This window comes from Anas acuta, chromosome 4, assembly GCF_963932015.1.
Source record: "Anas acuta chromosome 4, bAnaAcu1.1, whole genome shotgun sequence".
NCBI classification, from domain to species: Eukaryota; Metazoa; Chordata; class Aves; order Anseriformes; family Anatidae; genus Anas; species Anas acuta.
In genome coordinates this window covers 38090329-38109363 of record NC_088982.1, presented here as the reverse complement: position 1 = coordinate 38109363, position 19035 = coordinate 38090329, and the positions used below count along the sequence as shown (strand labels likewise).

The 19035-nt window shown below is 34.3% G+C and overlaps 1 long non-coding RNA gene across 1 annotated transcript in view; it reads right to left on the bottom strand.

The window, feature by feature from the left end:
• LOC137855244 (uncharacterized) overlaps nt 1-15483 on the bottom strand; it is a 74840-nt gene extending 59357 nt beyond the window's left edge. Inside the window, exons 1-2 of the long non-coding RNA XR_011095629.1 lie at nt 15215-15483; nt 14327-14464 (exon numbers count right to left, since the gene is read on the bottom strand). This is a non-coding gene — a long non-coding RNA (uncharacterized lncRNA). The remainder of the gene's footprint in view (nt 1-14326; nt 14465-15214) is intronic.
• Between the last annotated feature and the right edge of the window lie 3552 nt (nt 15484-19035).

Genomic DNA, 19035 nt, shown 5'->3' with positions numbered 1-19035 from the left:
CATTTCATGCCCCACTTCTACTTCCAGATGGGTCAGGCTTCTCCCTGTAACCTGTTTTTCCAAGTTATTGATGTATTTGTTAATTGCTTTGTTTGGTGTAATTACTGCCTTCTTGATCAAATCACCATCGTGTTGTTGAGCCCACAGATAGCAGCAGGCTACACTGTCCAATCTTATTATGAAGACCATGAAGCCTGACTTCAAGGTGGTAAAGTCACAGTCACAAAGCACAAAATGAGCAGAATCCATAACTATAACCTCAATTCAGTGCATTCAGGTTTCCTCTCCAACTGAAAAAAAATATCTATAAATACTCTGAGAATGATAAGCACACCTAATGCTTGTTTTTATTATATATGTTCTATGACAACTTACTTCATTATAACATTACAACAAAGCACTTGAAGATTTCTCAATGTTTCTACTCACAGGTCAGAAAGTAACACATTTTGCAAATAGTCTTGCACATATATTCCCAGGTGGTTGCTGAATATTAGCAAATATTTAATCAGTGGAAGTTATATACACTGTCTGATAATTTGGGAGACATATTTTCTCCTAGACTCAATTAGCCAGTAGATGATGGTATGCAGTATTTTCTTCATAAGCAGGAGGAAAGAATGATCTCTTCCTTTTTTTTTTTTTTTTTTTTTACATTAACTATATTAGGTAAATACCAGGAATGCAGATATAGAGAGAGTGAGTTAGAACAAGAGTCAAGATGCTTAGATAACAAGAACCTAAAATCATTTTCCTAAATTCTATTTGAGAACTGAAGTAAGTGGTTTTGATAATAACTGCTATCTTTTGGCTTGACAGCTACTTATTACCAAATATCCCCAATCCTTTGCACTGCAGTTTTGTGTTTGCTAGTGGAATTTATGAATTTCCAGAATAACAAGATCTGACCAGTGAGCAGTCTACATTTGCATACTCTGGACTCATTTGGTTTTGTGGAAGTTTTTAAGTCTGATCTAGTTATGTTCTAAAGCGTATTCCAGAACTAATCAATTGTATTTTAACTGTATCTATATGTTACATGCTAGAAAAGCAAAGTATTTTTGCCTATACTAACACTCTGCAGGAAACAGATTAAACATGTGAAAGATTAAACACAAAATAAAAAAATCCACTCCAATCAGAACTTTGAAATTATATTTTTTACAGTCACGATTTTTATGAAAAGAAGGATATCCTATTAAAAAAAAAAAAGTATGCTTTCTTACAAAAAGTATTAATAATTCAATTTCTGTATTTTTTCCTATTTTTCTTATCTTTAAGAAAAAACACTTTTGCATTGTTTTTACTTATTGTTGATGCTGCAAATACTTTTCTTCATATATATTAAAGAATTCAATTAAAAATCCTTTGAAAAGATTCCTTGTTTTTCTTCACAACAAAATGTAATTTTTGTTTCAAGTCTAGAAAGCTGAAGTGATAATTCTTTAAATTAAATTGATTTTTTTTTTTTTCAACAGCAATTCTCATTAGGAAATGCAATGCCACTTCATTTTGCAAAACTACTATTTCTTCATTGTAATTTGGCATTGACATTTTCAAAGCATACTTTGGCAACACTTTCAATTCATTGATGTTTCAAATACCTTCTTCACCTAGCTTGTAAATAAGATGACTGACATAGCATTTCTGCCTTAGAGAAAAAAAGCATTCCATTTTCTGACTAGTAAAAATGAAATTACACAAGTCTTAAAATGAGAAATATATATAAATCTAGGATATCTTCCCCAAAGTGTAGCGTCTAGTTACATTGGCATTTTCTATTTTTTTTTCTCCTTTACTATTTTTCCTTTACAACAGACTAAATACACAGTATTCTTCAAAATATCACTTTGCTATTGAATAATACTGGTTATTACCCAGTCCTCGTGGTTCTCATTGGTTTGCCCATTCATATCCATATTCACAAAATTTAAAATTATTTTTATGCTTTACTTTGACTTATTTTTCCCTCCATATCGATCTTCACTTGAAAATATAACGTTTTGTTTTCCTAACCATGTGAGCAAGCATTTTAACTTTAGCTTTTTTGGTACACATGGGTCAAGAGTTGCACCTATAGATGTATGGATACAGCTGGTTTGTGAGCTCCTATAACAACCCTGCACTTAAAAGCTAAAGCAATTAACAGTTTATAGGTTAGTTAATGGCATTGTGAATTATTTTTTACTACAAATATCACAGAAGTGTCACCTATTCAAAATCCTTAGAAAAATATGCTTTTTGAACAAAAATAAATTCAAAATGCAGATAGCACAGTAGCATACATGAATAATAAACTGACAAAACTTAGTAAAATGCTATCCTTTCAATGCAATCTGCAGCCACTGAAATAATTCCTTAACTTGGAAAAGCTGTTTATAATAATAATAATAATAATAATAATAAAAAAGTTCAGCTTGGAAGATGTAGGGAGATTAAGTCAAGTAAAATCCACTAACGATATTCATTGGAAGCAATTAAACAGAAGCCTAGAACTAGACATCAGCAGCCATTGTTTCAAAATTAAATAAATAATGCTGCTAACTTAAGAAACAGAACCTGAACATACCATATTTTCAACTGGTATCATCACAGTAGGTGATGATGAAAATAGGTTAAAAAAAAAATCATCTGATTGTTTTCATGGTGAGTTTACAAGTTTTAATTTGGGAGCATCAGTCAACTTTCAAGAATGAGACCATGCTGTTTTTAAAAGAATGTCAAGCTTCTAGGACAGTTTATGAGGTCAAAGAAGCAAAAGCTTAGGTTTTATAAGCCAACAGAAGTCAACTACTTGGCAGGTATGAAGAGTGCATACATACTCTCAGTACCTGGAGATGCTGCATCAAATGACACTGATGGATTTCATCAAACTCCTATTCTCTCTGACCATTCTGCAATTGTTAAATGGCCCAAAAGGAAAGCCCACACCAGTCATGTAGCCCAGGGAGATTTACTACCATCACAACTGCTGCTTTGATTACATCTTTGGTGATGTGGGGGCAATTTCGGTTAATCTTAAGTAGAACTATTCTCATAATTGTGAAACAACTGGTCAGACTCTCAAACTGCTGGAAGATGCCTTTGGGTAGGCTCCTTTATTGCCTCTTTTTATTGCTTGCAATTCCAAGTGTGAGAGAAGACTCCGTTTGAGGCAAGATTTGCAACACGAGATTTCTCTGAGTGCCATTTACCCTCTTACCTCTTTAAGAACTCATTTTCTCCACTCTCTAAGTAATTCTTCCACACAACACCGAAGGAGGTCAAGAAAGATACAGTAAGTATAAGAGGAGACTGAAAGGGCATGCTAGATTTGTTTTGCTTGAGAAATTATATTGAGAAATATAATTACAAAAATTATTATTTTTATAGTTGTAGAAACTCCATTTTCCCCTCAGCATATTTTGTAATTTTTAGGATATATTTTATATATTCTAAAGACTATACAAGCCATAGAAAGATAGACAATCTCCTCCTACCCATCCACTACAAAAATAAATACAAATAAATACAAATGAAGCATTAATCTTAAGATTATTGCTAAAAACATTAAGAAAGGTCATAACAGCACTGTCATTAAACCTTAAAATTAATACTAACAAGGAATAGAAAGCATAACTCTACCTTCCTCTCTTGCATTTTAGTAGTCCAAGGAAGTCATGCAATCTTAACTATGAGCTGATAAAAAGTACAGCCAAAGAATACCACACCAAACCAACAAGAACCTGATGTTTAAGGTCTCTGGGAAAGACATGATAAATCTATTTGTGGGAATTAAGCACAGTGATCTGGAATGCAATTCCTTGGGAAATTGCTAATATGCCATTGATTGGACACATCAAGAAAGGATTATTCAACCTTGCTCTGCTCCTTTTTTGTTTGTTTATTGGACACTGGTGAAGAGAGAAGAATAACTTCTTAAGAGAAGAGATGAGCCAACAGTCTGAACCCATGTAGTGGCTTTGTTCTTAAAGAGAATTTACTGTTCTTTAAGAGATTTACTGTTAACTATGAAATTGTCTGGTATGTCTACAACACTGACAAAAATGTGCAGGTGACAGTATAATAATATAATAACAATACAACAACTGGCATTGTGAGAATCTTGAGACCTAAAGAAAAGAATAATTTTGAAAATCCTTACACAAGTCTAAAGGGACTGATAGTCCGCTCTAACCAAACCCATTTTTTTCTTTGATAAAACAACATATTTAGTTTCTACAGATCATGATTTAAACCAAGAAATTATAGGAAACTTCATTTACCAGCATATATTGCTTGGCCAAAAAATAAACTTAAATATGGTGTTAGCACTCCATAATACTGCCAAATCCTACAGTAATTTGAAATTAGAATAGAAGCAAATATTTGCCAAAACTAGTAAGAAAAAGTCATAAGTCAAATATAAATATAAGCAAGATTCCTAGAAAGTTAAATTTATGGATTATACTATTCAACATATGAGTCAGTAAGAAATTATAAAAAAAAATGGGTGATGAACACAAAAATGGTGGCATGGTAGATGATGTTGGGTACAAGCATTACACAAAACAATCTCAATCCATTCAGAGGTAGGTAAAAATTTATTTCACTGATGTTTGTAAAAATGTTCAGAGATGGCAGTCTGCTCAGCACATCAAAGAAAATATGAGAGGTAACTTGTCAGCAGCATATGAGCACTTCCAAAGGGAGAAAAGAGGGGGTTCTAAAGTTCTCCAGCACAAAAAGGCATAACACAACTCAGAAGCTGGAAGCCAAAGCCAGACAAATTCAAACTAGCCATCAGTGAAAAGCTACCAGAAGTCATTCATTTTCCACCTCTTTATATCTTCAAATGAAAACTAGGCACCTAAAAATACATTTTAATTAAATACAAGTTACTTTATGCAGTGACTGAATACACTGATAAAAGAACTGCTTGCAATATAGATCAGATCAAAGTACATGTTCACAAATGAAGCTTGGTCTTGTATTTTATACACCTAGTTTCAGCAACTATGCATACATAATACCAAACACTGTTCCTTTGTTTCATTTTCTTTGTCATTAAATGTTTTCACAATCTTACCAATTTTTCTTCTCAGCAACATTTACAGACTCCCTAGAGTGATATTTATGTTCATGTATGCTCTCATATACCATTTCTCACTCTAAACATCAGAAAACTATATATAACTGTTCAAACTACACAATTTATCTCATTTTTTTTCTTCTGCCAAATACGCATTCTTCACCTTTGTTATTTGCGTACAAGACTATAACTCAAAGATTTCTTTTTTTACAGTTTTCCACGTGAGAGACTTTTTTTGTTGTTCATATTGTTATTTCTCTTGCCTCCCACCCCCAGAGAACAGTTGCACCAGTCTGAATCATTATAATTCTTTTCTCACAACTTGTAGCTCACCCTGTAATTCGATTCCAAATTATACCATGTGTAAAATACATACCCAACAGAATGCGTGAATATTCTTAACTCTACTACAAACCAATCTAACGTCTTTGGCATGTCTTTCTCAATACCAAACGCTCACAGAATCCCTGAGAGTGTTATAACACAGGAACTCTGAACAGAACAGGTATTTCCCCTCTTACTCTTTTTTTTTTTTTTTTTTTACTGTGAATGTATGAAGTTCCTGCAGTCCATTCCCCTGTACAGTGCAGAAATGTGACAAATTTGGACCATTTATTATGCATGTCTGATCTAGTTCTTTGAAAAGTTAATGCTTTTAAGGTTTGTGAATTTCAAATGATTACTATTATTTTTATTTTAAGATTGAGAATATCTTTATATTTCATGTTGACATCACACAACAATAAAAGTTTAGCCAAACTTCTGGTCACTCAACCATTTTTTAATTGCTTTCCAGGCACTACTGCTACCGTCTGACAAGATAACATGCACTTCACACATCTAGGAATTTTCCCATCTTTAAAAGTATTAATTCCTTTGCAAAATTTACTTTTCTTCTCACTGAAAATAAGATTATTTCTTTTTGCGTGTACACGTGCTTCAGTCACAAAAAATATATATATAATATTGTTAAGCTTATAGAAAATTAGCTAAGGTGTTTTGTTTTATTTTTATGTAGATTTACTTCTGCCTCCAATCATCAGAATGATGGAAATCAAACTACATAGCTACTAGTGAAAAGCAGACAAAAACTGTATGAGAAAATACGAAAATGAAAACTAAGAAAAAAAAAAGTACAACCATTTAAAAGTAAGTGAAAACCTGTTAAGTTCACTTAATTTTGATTTAGCTTGCAAATATGAACAGATTCCAGAACTCCAGAACAGTAACTTTCTCTCTACACTAGCAAGGAGTCAATCTTTTCCATTATCAGACAACGTTATCAAATTACAACTATAATTTTCTCTCACAGCATGGTAGAAAACTTAGGTTTGTCATTACTGAGACTAGTATCTGGAGTGTCCTGTCATTTAAAAGAAGAAGAGCACACATATAGATGTTAAAATAGAAAACACAATAATATTTGAATTGAGCAACCAGAAATTATGAAAACAAAAAAGCATTTTTTCCTACATTTAGAGAAATGTAAGAGGCACTTGACCTACTGCACAAAAACATTTTTTCTTTTTTTTTTTCAAATATGAAAGATTTTATTTTGTGCATACAGTATGTATAAACCCAGACCACTTATATATTACAAAGGTTAGCATGCAGTGAACTGTTTTTTCTTCATCATTTGAAAATATCTGATTTACTAACCTGAGATTAGAAAGTGGATTTGTGTAACTCCTATTACTAAAACTGACTTTCACAAAAAACATTATAAAGTTCACTGCATTATCTTAATATCCTACACTGGTCATAATTTTTGTGAAAGACAGAAGATTAAAGAAGGATTTTGTACCCACTCTCTATTATAGCTAAATCTCTAAACTAAGGATTGGTCATAAAAACTCCAACCCATTACCTAAACACCATAATAAAGAGCTACCATCTTGATTATAAAATGTTCTTTTAATGGCTGACTATGAGAGATTAGCATTTTGAATCGATGGAGGAACATTCACTGTTGCTAACTCTTAATGTTCATCCAACAGCATTATTCTCAAAATTGTAAAGTAACATGAGTTTCTAGAACCTTTTTCTCTAATTCTGAAGTCATTACTAGATTTCTTTATCAATGGAATAGGGATAATTTCAAAATAATGGTATGTTAAAAAGTTTGCAGAGTGTTTTTCAAGTATATGCAACTGGAAGATAGAAATTAGAAATAAAGTGTACAAGTATGTTTGTGGGCTATCTTCTTAAATATGTTAAAACTGACTGATGTTTACTATTGCTTCTAAACAAAAAGAAAACTGTGATTGTGTTTGTGCCTAGTGATCAGCCTTATGATAGACCTGTCCCACTGCTCTAGTGGAATAAAACCTCACACCCTGGACTTCATTTCTTTTTCTTCTCCCTAAAATATACTGCAGGTTGATAGCTTAGACATATTTAAAAAAAAAAAAAAAAAGCTCATGATCCAATTCAGCTTCTGTTATCTTCAGTCCCTCATACTCACGTTGCCTTTTCATCTACCATGATCTCCCCTACCTGAACATGAGTGTTAGTTAGATATCTTAGAATTGAGTTTTCAATATTAAACAGATATAAATAATCTGGTTCTCTTCAACTCAACTTTGAAACTTGCTTTCCTTTTCTGGAATGCAACTTCCTCTAATTACTTTTAAAAGTAAACCATATGCTTTTAAATTAACTAAATCATTATGACCTTCTACCTTCTGTGTTAAATGTGTATATGCAAATCAGAATGAATATGCTAAAATCAGCAGACATGCAAAAACCCATCCTGCCAGGTTAAGCATTTGACCATCATAAAAACAGAAGGCTATTTTTACAATGGTCTCCCTCTGAATGGAGCAAAAACACTTGGTTTTGGTGCACCCTAGTATTTTCTCCATCACTTTATGTTCTAACTGCAAGATGCCCTTTGTTAAGCCATGGAGTTAACTTTTTTTCTTGCTGTTTGGGATTCAGTACTTATTCCAGTGCAGATTCTCTAAATTAATTTTTCTCTGGTATGTAGTAGTACATGTAGTAACATGTACTGACTATGAGAACTGTATCAGATCTAAAATACTTTATGGAGCCTACCATATTATATAAGTCTGACCTTTCAAAACTGAATTTAGTATCACCATACCTCTCATTTATATAGTTTTTCACTGAAATGGCAAATGAAGTTTGAGAAACTAGATATTTTATGAGTTTTTATTTGCATGGTACTGGATATTATCATTTCTCATACAGTCTGAGTTTAAGGCCTGAGGATAAACACAGATGATCCAGTTCATCTTATGTAACAATGTCCTGCATCTCACATATTTCATTAAATTATCCTATTTCATCTCTCTCCTATTTTCTGATCAAAGTTATGGCACATACAGAAAGCAATGGTATGTACAGAAATTCTTGGTGGCCACAGTAGACTATAGGAAAGAGTTCAAAGATTACACAGGCTGATAGAAGTAACATGTATAACAGTACTGGAAAAACTTAATAAAATTAGTTTACCGAAAAGCTGGAAGGCACAGTATACTTTTCCTCTTCAAACTGATAGAAACCATTTTCCAAAATTCATTAGTATGAGCAGAAATGACACGTAATCTATTTCTTTGGATTCACCAGGTTAAGCTACTTGCAAGAACAACCACACGTGATTGCATTTCTATAAGGCAAATGGGTCACTGTATTCAAGGCTTAACTTGCCACTACTCGGTTTACTATTAGCAAACTGAGCATTGAACAAACTTTCTGATAACAAACATCATTCCATCATTCTGGTGAATGGATTTTATTTATTTATTGTGCCAGGTTCCTCGCATATGAAACAGCTTTACGTTCATCTTCCCTTCATTCAATTACTTTAAATCACCAGGTGCATTTTCACAAAACAAACATACACTCACTGAAAGAGCTTTAATTTCTTTTTCTTTATTTATTTTTGCTCCTGTTATCTGTCTTCATTTAAGATGGTGGATCAGATCTTAGATAAATAAGCAAACCTTTACCAGAGCTAATTGCAAAAGGAGGACTTCACAACAGGCAACAAATTGTTTCAATCAAAATATTTTAAAAAATGATGTGTAAGTCACTGATATATTTCTTTAGATACTTTATCAAATTACAATAATAAATAAGAAATGAAATAATGCTAGAAACAGCACAGAAAGCATTAGCAAAATCATTTCCAAATACCAGTTTTCCTAATTTTTCACAGGCATTAATGATTATGTATTACGATGTTTCTGCTACTCACACTGTAGTTACATGAGATGGCTTTTTAAAGACAACTAATTCAAACTAAAATCTTTGTTCTCACCTCTGTGTGGGTAATAACAAGCAATAACAAGTTCGTGTTAGCTTAATGCACTACAAGTGCCAAAATCTTTGTGAACCCAGTTAGGACAATTTGTTTAAAAGCAGTACAATCTGATCACCAGGTGATGGAAAGACTTTTTCCTGTGGTTGCCAACACTGATAATAAGAGGATGAAGAGGAAAGATTTAGGGCATGAAAAATAAATCGCTTTTCCTCCCCTCAAAGTAATAATAATAATAATAACCCCTCCAAGCTAGAAATCAAATTTGAAATACTACATGCAGCATTTTCTATGGTATCATTCAGTTCTGTCTCACAGAACACCTTCTCACTGCTCTTCATTTTCAATCTAATGTAGCAGGTAAGAGTGCAGATACATGGCTTACCATTTTTCATTAAAAAGAAAAAGAATACTTTGAAAATGTGCTTATAAGTTATTCATTTGCAAAGTAATATGTTCCAAATACGTGACTGAAATTTAGAGAAGTAAAGAAAATGAGCAGTATGGACGAGTCAAATGTAACTAAGAATTGGGACCAAGAAGCTAAGATCTTTCTCAGCTCTCTTACCTGAAAAGGACTAAACCAAATAGTTTCTGCCAGTTTTAGCACCTTATAGCTTGTATCTCCGTTGCTTAATCACTAGAAAGTACTGCAGCACCAATTCTTTGCCTCATTTGACCTGAATACAACAAAAATTAAACTGCACCACAGAAAGTAGCCTTTTGGTTAAAAAGTATTTCTACAGAGGTTTCCTACACAGTTACAAATATGCAGAACACAACTTTGGTAATCAAACTTATAGAAAGGCCTCTTGGTTTTAATTGTTTGTTACACATTTTTCACGAAGAAAAACAGTTTGTCTTTTTTGTTCTCTGTCAAGACAATGTTTGAAGACAAGGAATGTCTTTAAACACTGAGATCCAAAAGGGCTTTATTTATAGGCAAATAACAGAGGTTAGAAGTTACAGTTTACTATTTCATCCTAGAGATGCAGAGAAAGCAATAAATGGGCAATGAATAATGGTAACTGATTGAAACTTCATTTAAATTCTATCTGGGTTATATAAACTGCAGAAAAGCCTTGACAATTCTTAAACATGAGAAGTGCCACTTCTAAATAAAAACTATAAACATAAATAATAAACATATGATGAAAAAGACTGTAAAAATCAGATAAAGTTTTGGACATAGCTACGGACATTTAAACAAAGCTGAGACTGAAAGATTATAACATTAGGGATGGTACAAGCCATGTAAGATTCTGCAATGTAAGATGAATTTAGGAGAATGTAAATTTAGATGAAGGAACAAGCAATTTTACAGTGATATTCAATCAGAAATATGATTTGGGAAAAAAAAAAAAAGACATACATACACTTTTTTTAAGCTAGTTAAAATTGGCAATGAAATGGAGAATATGCTAAAAGAAAAATCCCATGCTGAGAGATAACTGAGAAAGGATACAGTGACAGGATGCTAGATGGGTTTGTTTCTAATATTTGTGATATCTAAAGCCACTAATGCTTTGTAGAATATATATTAAGGGTTAGGAGACAATACATATGTTGCATGTTCTTCATCTTTTTTCTTAAGGATCAATTGAGCATTACAAATAGCAGATAAATAGTAGAAGTCTTGACTTCTACTTTGCCTTACGATTATTCAGTGTTTGAATGGATTTTAGCAATATTCATATTGGAAGCTTTGTAACTCCAGTTTAAAAACCAACCAACCAACCAAACAGAAACAACAAAAAACAAGCCCTGACCCTTACTAATGTTGCTGTTAGCGGTAGGAATGTAAACCACAAAGTTACAGATCATATTTTCACTGTCTTAAAACATACAGAAATGGGTAGAGATTCATGATTTATTAATCACCATCATAACCATTTAGCTGCAAATCAGTTAAATACTGAAAAATACTTTGGGTACTAATACTCACTTTCATTTCACAATCACTTACAGAAAAAACATTTTCACTGAAATTAATAGCCCATATTATGAAATCTATTTAGAATGTTTATTAATATAGTAAACACTTATCCAGAAATATTCTTCTAGAAACTTACCTTATAGTCACAAGTACTGCAACTTTTATCACAAGTCTCAAAATATTTGACTTTTTTTTCTCAATAGGTTATGATACTTGAAACCTGAATTTACACAAGAATTTCAAGTTTTAGTTAAAACTAAATGCAAATGAGAAAAACATAAATTAGTTTTACAATTGAGGAGAAACGTGTTGAATCCAACAGCAAGAAACAAATATTTTCCAACACACTAACCAAGTCTCACACTCCCTTACTGACAAGGCAACAGCCATTTATCATTTCAACATGCACAAACAGAACACTGTAACATACCCACAGCTGCATAGTGGCAACATAGTTAAAAAAGAAAAAAACAAAACAAAACAAAACAAAAAAAACATATTCTTTAACAGAGATGCATCACTTGGACACTTAATTTTCAAGAATGCAATTTCCTGTTTTTTTTTTTTTTTTTTTTCGTTTGTTTTTTTTAAGAAACTTACTACTGTAGGCATTGACATGAGATGTAGCCAAACAGAGATTCTGATCAGATTTAAAACCTCCTGAACTTGATTCACACTATCATTTCCATTTCATTTCCTACAGCTGGCCTGAAGAGGAGTAAAGAGCTAATTAGGTTAGAGACTGGAACATTTTCAGCAGGTGGAAGTAGAGAGCAGGAAAAAAAGATGCTTGCTTTTACACAAAGCAGACAGTTTGTGGGTTGATCTTTTCCTCTTTTTGGAATGCAATTTTAACTTTTGCTAAAACCTTTAAGAAAATCTAAAGATTTACGGTGGTTTTACTAGGTTACCCAAGGCCTGTGAAAAATGTAAGAACTATGTCTTATGCCAGAACTATGTTGTCTCCAGTAGGACAACACTACTTAATTCTTAAGTCCCTATTTAAATGCGCATCACATGTTTTCCTATGTGTCTCTCAAATAGCACTAGAGATTAAATCATTACAAAGAGGAAAAAAAAACACAACACAATGCCACTGTTTCATAGTAAAGTGAGATCCTCTACATGACTACAGTATTGAGTACTTCAGATAAATTTTGGCTTGGTCCTATGTCAATCAGGACCAAGTGCTTTAGAACAGTATAGAAAGCCATTTTACTATGCAGAGGACAAACTTTGTATAGGACAAGGTACACAATACACCTGGTACAATGTTTTATGATTAAACGTATGAACTAGAGATGCCTTCCATGTATTCCTTACATTGTCACTAACATTACCTGCATTCCTAAATTACATTATATTTTGCATATATCTATCTTTACTGTCTCCCTTGGCTGGCCGGTTATCTCAATTAAATTGTTTGGCTGGCAAACCACCATTTAAATGATAGCTTTCTTAGTCATACTTCAAAGACAATCCTTAGAAAACTGTTCAAAGTTAATTAAATTTTTCAAATATTAATAGTTCCCTTAGCTACAACACAGATTTGCTTCTTTGTTAGTAGCTAATGAAAAATACTGGAAAATATTTGCATCCTCAAAACACTGTGTTCTCTTATCTTTCCCTCAATTGCTGAGATCAATTCTACAGTATGTACATGTATGTGTCTATGGAATACCGATAAAGCCCAAATAATTCACCCTACTTTTAACTGCTTTCTTTTGTTAACAGACTTCGATAATCATTCCAATTCTTAGACTTCAAGGAGATGGTATAAAAAATGCTGTAACTCTGATCTTATGGATATTTATGAATTTCAAATTATAGGGACCAGATCCTGCACCACCGTGAATCAGGAGTATTAGGCATGGATTTTGAGATAAAAATAAACATTCAGATCAGACATTCTGGTCCAGATTAATGTTATTTCTTTGCAATTTCATTAGAACTTCGTTGAAATAATGTAAAAGGAACACTCAAAACAATACGATAACCAGGTCCCTTTTTTTTTTTTTTTTTTAAATCTCCTTCTCCAGTTGAAGGAATTCATTTATAATATTGGAACAAAAAAATAAATATTTTACACAATTCATGTCTAGTCTTCATTTCCTAATGGCTAACTTTTCTTCAGACCCTGAAAGCAATTAATTAATAAGATAATCTGAACACTTTTGCCCCCCAAAAAGTGCCGTGCCAACACAAGCAAGCAAACACAACGATTTTTGCACCCTTATGGTACAGACGCATTGAGAGGCGAGGAAAGCTTATTCTCTCCTCTACAATAAAAGCAGCAGTCGTGCCCTAACAAGCATTTTTTTTTTTTTTGTGAAACACAGACCATGTAATAAAGGCAAACTAATTCTCCTCAACCCTGGAAGTCTGCATACAGATATCTCCAATATACAGCATGACCTCACAGGTCACAAAACTAAAGGAGAACCAGTGTGAGGAATACACAGAGACATAAATATCCCTCATTCAAACTTATCATTTCTTTTAGTAAAGTCACATATACACCAGAACAAAGCCCACACTACATAAGATAAGACAGGCTGAGCCTATAAGCAAGCATAGTATCCTGATAAATACACAGTCAAAAAACATTTTGGAGATGGGGAGGGAAAAACAAACAAACAAACAAACAAAAATGTATCCTTGTTTTTCTCCTCAGAGTTTTTGAAAATTGTAAGCACATAGGGGTATGTATGCATACATCCACACAGTTCAAAAGAATCATGAAAATATTCCTTTGCTGAATATTTCCTAGTGTACTACTGGAAAACCCCTACTGTAGAAGCAGCTCCCATGGCAAGACTTTTGGGCACAGCAGGCACGTCTAGGGATCACTGTGATGTCCGAAACAACACTGTGTCTCTGCCCTCAGGGCAGGATGGCCCAACGTGAAGTGCAATAGCAACTTTCATCTCTACAGCCAGACAATTCTGCCTCCAGGACAGGTCTCTGACTTCATGTCAGATATTTTTATGTTGGCCCCACAGTCAAGCATCTAAAGCCTAGCAAGATTTCCTACCTGTTGTGATGCAGCTCTGACTCCAACCGACAAATTCCAGACCGCACTATGCCTTGAGGTAGGAGCTACAGCCACTCTTTTCTTTGTTGTAATGATTTAACTTCTGTTTCCATCGCAGCTGGGTATGCACAGCTTTGCCTGAAGCAGAAGACCCCAACATTACAAATATTAGCCATACCGGCAGAGCACAGTGAGCTCAGGTGAAGGGGTGGGTGCTGCTCTGCTTGGGGGCTTCACAGCCCCTTGGGCAGACCCACCAGCATACCCACCCTCTGACACCTGCTCAGCCTGCACAGCACCTTCATCTGAGAAGCCCCACAGAGGCCTCAGTGGTAGTCCTACTTTGGAAGCGCGCAGGGAGTGACACTTTGTGTGCTCCCTGCCTGCAGGGTAGGTACTATTTCAGAAGCAGCCATGCTGTACATCATGGTAAGGATTGAAATCTCCTTTCTTCCCAGTATAATGAAGTCCCACCCTGCCACACTAGCACTGAAACTTCTGCTTTTCATGGTGAAGCTCTTCTTGCTTACAACTTGCATTACAGGTTCACCACACCATGGCAACAGAAATTTGAAGGCACTGTTGCAGTGCTTCTCTAAAAACTAGTGAAACTAATCCACAAAAATCTGTAAGATTTATCACACGAATAGACCCTTGCTGGAGCTGAGGACTCATCCAGTAAGGCCTGTATCTTATTTCTGCCAGAAGCCTCCTGTTCAGTCTCTAAAAGTGCATCACAAATAAGAAACTGAATGTTTTTTTCTTTTCCTGTAGAATGGGGGAAGCCCTTCCCTGACATCATGTTGCATTCATTAAAACATTGTATTTTCCATGCACAGCCAAAATTTAATATAATCCTCAGCTAACCAAAATATAAATTTTCTGTACCTGTAATAGATTCTTCCATCTTCATTGTGAATAACTAAAGCTTGACTGTATGTTGATTAAACTTGCACCAACTGAGGCAACTGCATGTGTAACGGCATCTATTCATCCACAAAACTTATTTCTATAAATATATATGTATTTCGATACACTTACACAGCTACATTTAAACTAACAATTAATATCACCTTTAGAGATGAAACACTACACAAAGTAGTTGAAACTATGGTTACTTATGACTGATCTTAGTGCATTGTGTTGCAGTTGTTAACATTTTCCTTGATGATCTGCTGTTTCAAAGCCACAAGGACATTACCTAACTCAATTATAACCCACAGCTGACCTGTGAAGCTGTATTAGCTGAACCTACAAAAGAATCAACATTACCACAAAATAACTCTATACACAAGAGTCTCATTTTTATGGTTCACGTGTCACGTTCACCAGTCATGGAGAAACCTCTAAAAGGAAGTTTTGACAGACTAAATACAGTATGTAAGATTAATAGAGCAAACAAAGGCAAAATAATGCTTTCTTTCTTATAAGTACAATAGAGAAGTCTATATTTTAGAAAAACTTTATACCGCATCACGGCATACGGTTCTCAGTGTAAACAAACATTTTCCTCCCAGATGTATTTCTTTATCTCAAACCACATGAAGTGCTATATACATTACTGTCATATTGTCTACAAAGATTTCATCAGACAATCTATGTCAGTCTATAATTTATGGAGAAACTGAAATTACTTTGTAAGTATGGTATGTAAACAAGACAAAAATAATGAAGTATCTTTTTTTTTTCTTTTTCCTTTTTTTTTTTTTTAAATCCCTCTTTCTCATACAGTCCTGGGAAGCTGGCAAAAACATAGAGGAAGAAGAAACTAGGGTGTATGTAATTCTGAATGTTTACAATGGCGTTAATTGAATGTGTTATAGTGCACAGCTTTCAGCAATTCAATACCAAAATCATATAACCATACATTCATACCGGAGCAAAAAACTGGTGTAAACTGTAATTGACAAACTAATACTGAAAAAAAGGCTAATGGGTATTGGATCTTTTGAGAACATTTCAAGACAGTACAAAATTGAAGCGACCATGATGACTACTGATTTCAGCAGCAGCTATTTTATAACCAGCTTGAAATTACTGGCTATAAAGACTTTACTACAAAAACACTTACAATTTTTCCCCATCACTAATATACCTTTCCATATGAAAACAGCAGTAGGAGGACTATTTATATAGTGACAATGTGTCCATCAGATATGAGGTCCAAATCTAGCATCACAACATGAACATGCATACTTCAGTGTGAATACTCAGATGGTCTTCTGCTCCTCATGCCTTGGTGGAGGGGTGGGGCACAAGCATGTGTACAACACTGCTTAGAGAAGCATGTCACAACATCCTCAAGCATTCTCATTAGCCTGAAGTGGTTTATCGTACAGACTTTTAAGAGAAAATTTCAAATCCCACAAATTTGTCTAGGCATATTAAGATGGCACTACAAATCATTGGCCTGGATTTCAGAAGTACTCTTATACACAGCTCTCATGGATTTTATTATGAGCAGTGTCTGTTCACTGCTTGTGAAAATGAGACCACATGAATTTATCACAGCATGACAGAAATTCAACCCACTGTAATCTCAGAAGCCCTTCTGAGGTGCAAAAGGCCAATAAAATAGGCTTAATTTAAACAAATGCTGCAAGACAATTGTTCTGCAGTTCCCTGAGAACAATCCTTTCATCACTGACACTGGAGATATTTCTCAGTGGGAAAAACTCTAAATTATTTTTATTCTTTTCATTGTGTGTTAGCAAGAACTTCAATTTCTAATAGTAAGCTGCCAAAAAAATCTAGATTTAAGGGAGAATTTTATTCGTCATTTCATACATATGAAAGAACAGCTCCAGCACAGCAGAAGAAAACTATGATTTTAGGTATCTTCATAGAATTATTGCAGATGGGACAAAATTATTATTAAGAGATGACTTTAACAGGACAGGGAGTATATTTTAAAAATGGGTTCACTGCAAGACTGAACTTTATGTAAAACAATGTAATACTTAGAGATGTCATCCCTGTGCAATCATTATTGTAAAACTGGAAGCTAAGCATTCAAAGCAGAAAAAAAAAAATACAACCCTCCTTAGTCAAAGCTCTTAGTAGGGTAATAAATATTTTGAAAATGATTATATATTTGCCAAAATAGTCTGTTTATTTAAAGTCATTAACGGAGCGCATAGCTGTTCATGGATATTAAGATTTATCTCACCTGATTGTTACACTAGAGACATCCATTTCCGAGCTAATCACCCTAAGTTCTGTTTAAAATTGTTGAGGATAAACAGGCACTTTGTGTGATGTATGTGACCTGATATATGTATACATTTAGACATGTACCTCAGAATGAGATGAACCTTATCTCAGAAATGCTTATTTTTCTCCATTTGCTGTAAAAACGTCCTAGGATGATGAGCTACAGTATCTATAGGTCAGTGGGATGTCACCTGTAAAAAGTAAAGGGAATTCAAGTTCAGCAAGGTTATCAAAATCCTAGAGAAGGCTTTCCTCATACCACTGAACCTAGTACTATAGCCTACTGGGCAAGGCTATATACTGATTACAATACTGATTGAGTCAGTATTGGACTAGGCATACAATATGGTATACTTGAAAGCTTAGGGGAGGCAAATGTCTGCTCTCGCTTTTATAAAGCTGAATAACTTAAAAACTTGATGCCACACTGCCATTCAGAAAGTTAGGCAGAGTCCTGTGATATCATGACCATTAGGCAAGGTGATTCAAGTGTATCATAAGGTCCAAGTTGTTCTTGATGTATATGTATGACTAAACCCTGCTTAGATTCTCACTCATTTGTTTCTTAAACTTAATTGATACCTATACTATTGCAGTTCATTGACATTCAGTTCTTAACTGTCTTAACTGTACATTATCAATTGTTTCCATGGTTTGTCAGTTGCATTTATAATATAAGTAGCAACTGTTAATACGACAAGTATTTGAACAATTTTGCTTACTTTTTATGATACACTAGTTTTAATCACTTTGATTACTCCCATCTAAAAAAAAGGGGTTATTAATCGTTTTGTCTGCCAAAAGTTTATTGCAAGGTATACAGGCTTCCTGACAGGTTACTTTTCACTAGGGTGAAAATGGTGAAGAGTCTAGATGGGAAGACATGTGAGGAGCAGCTAAGCTCACTTGGCCTGTTCAGCCTGGAAAACAGGAGGCTGAGGGGAGACCTCATAGTGGTCTATAGCTTCCTCATGAGGGGGAGTGGAGGGGCAGGCACCAATCTCTTCTTTTTAGTGATAGGACCCATGGGAATGGTGTCAAGGTGCAATAGGGGAGGTTCAGGCTGGATATCAGGAAGAGGTTCTTCACTGAGAGGGTTGTTGCACACTGGAACAGGTTTCCCAAGGACATAGACACAGCACCAAGCCTGTTGGAGTTTAAGAAGCATTTGGACTGCGCTCTTAGCAATATGGTCTGAATTTTTGGGTAGACCTGTGTGGCGCTAGAAGTTGGACTCGACAATCCTTGTAGGTTCCTTCCAACTTGAGGTATTCTATGATTCTATGATTCACTCCACTATGAACTTTCACAGAAAGAAAGGTGAAAGCCTTCCCCCCAGACAACCCACGTATGACAAACAACCTGATGCCAAGCTATTAACCTAGTCTGAAAGGTTTCAATCAACACATAAAATGGACCATATTCAACTAGTCTGATGGTATTGGTGTTCCCTGTACAAAATTAAAAAAGATAAGGTATTTAGTAAAGACATTCTC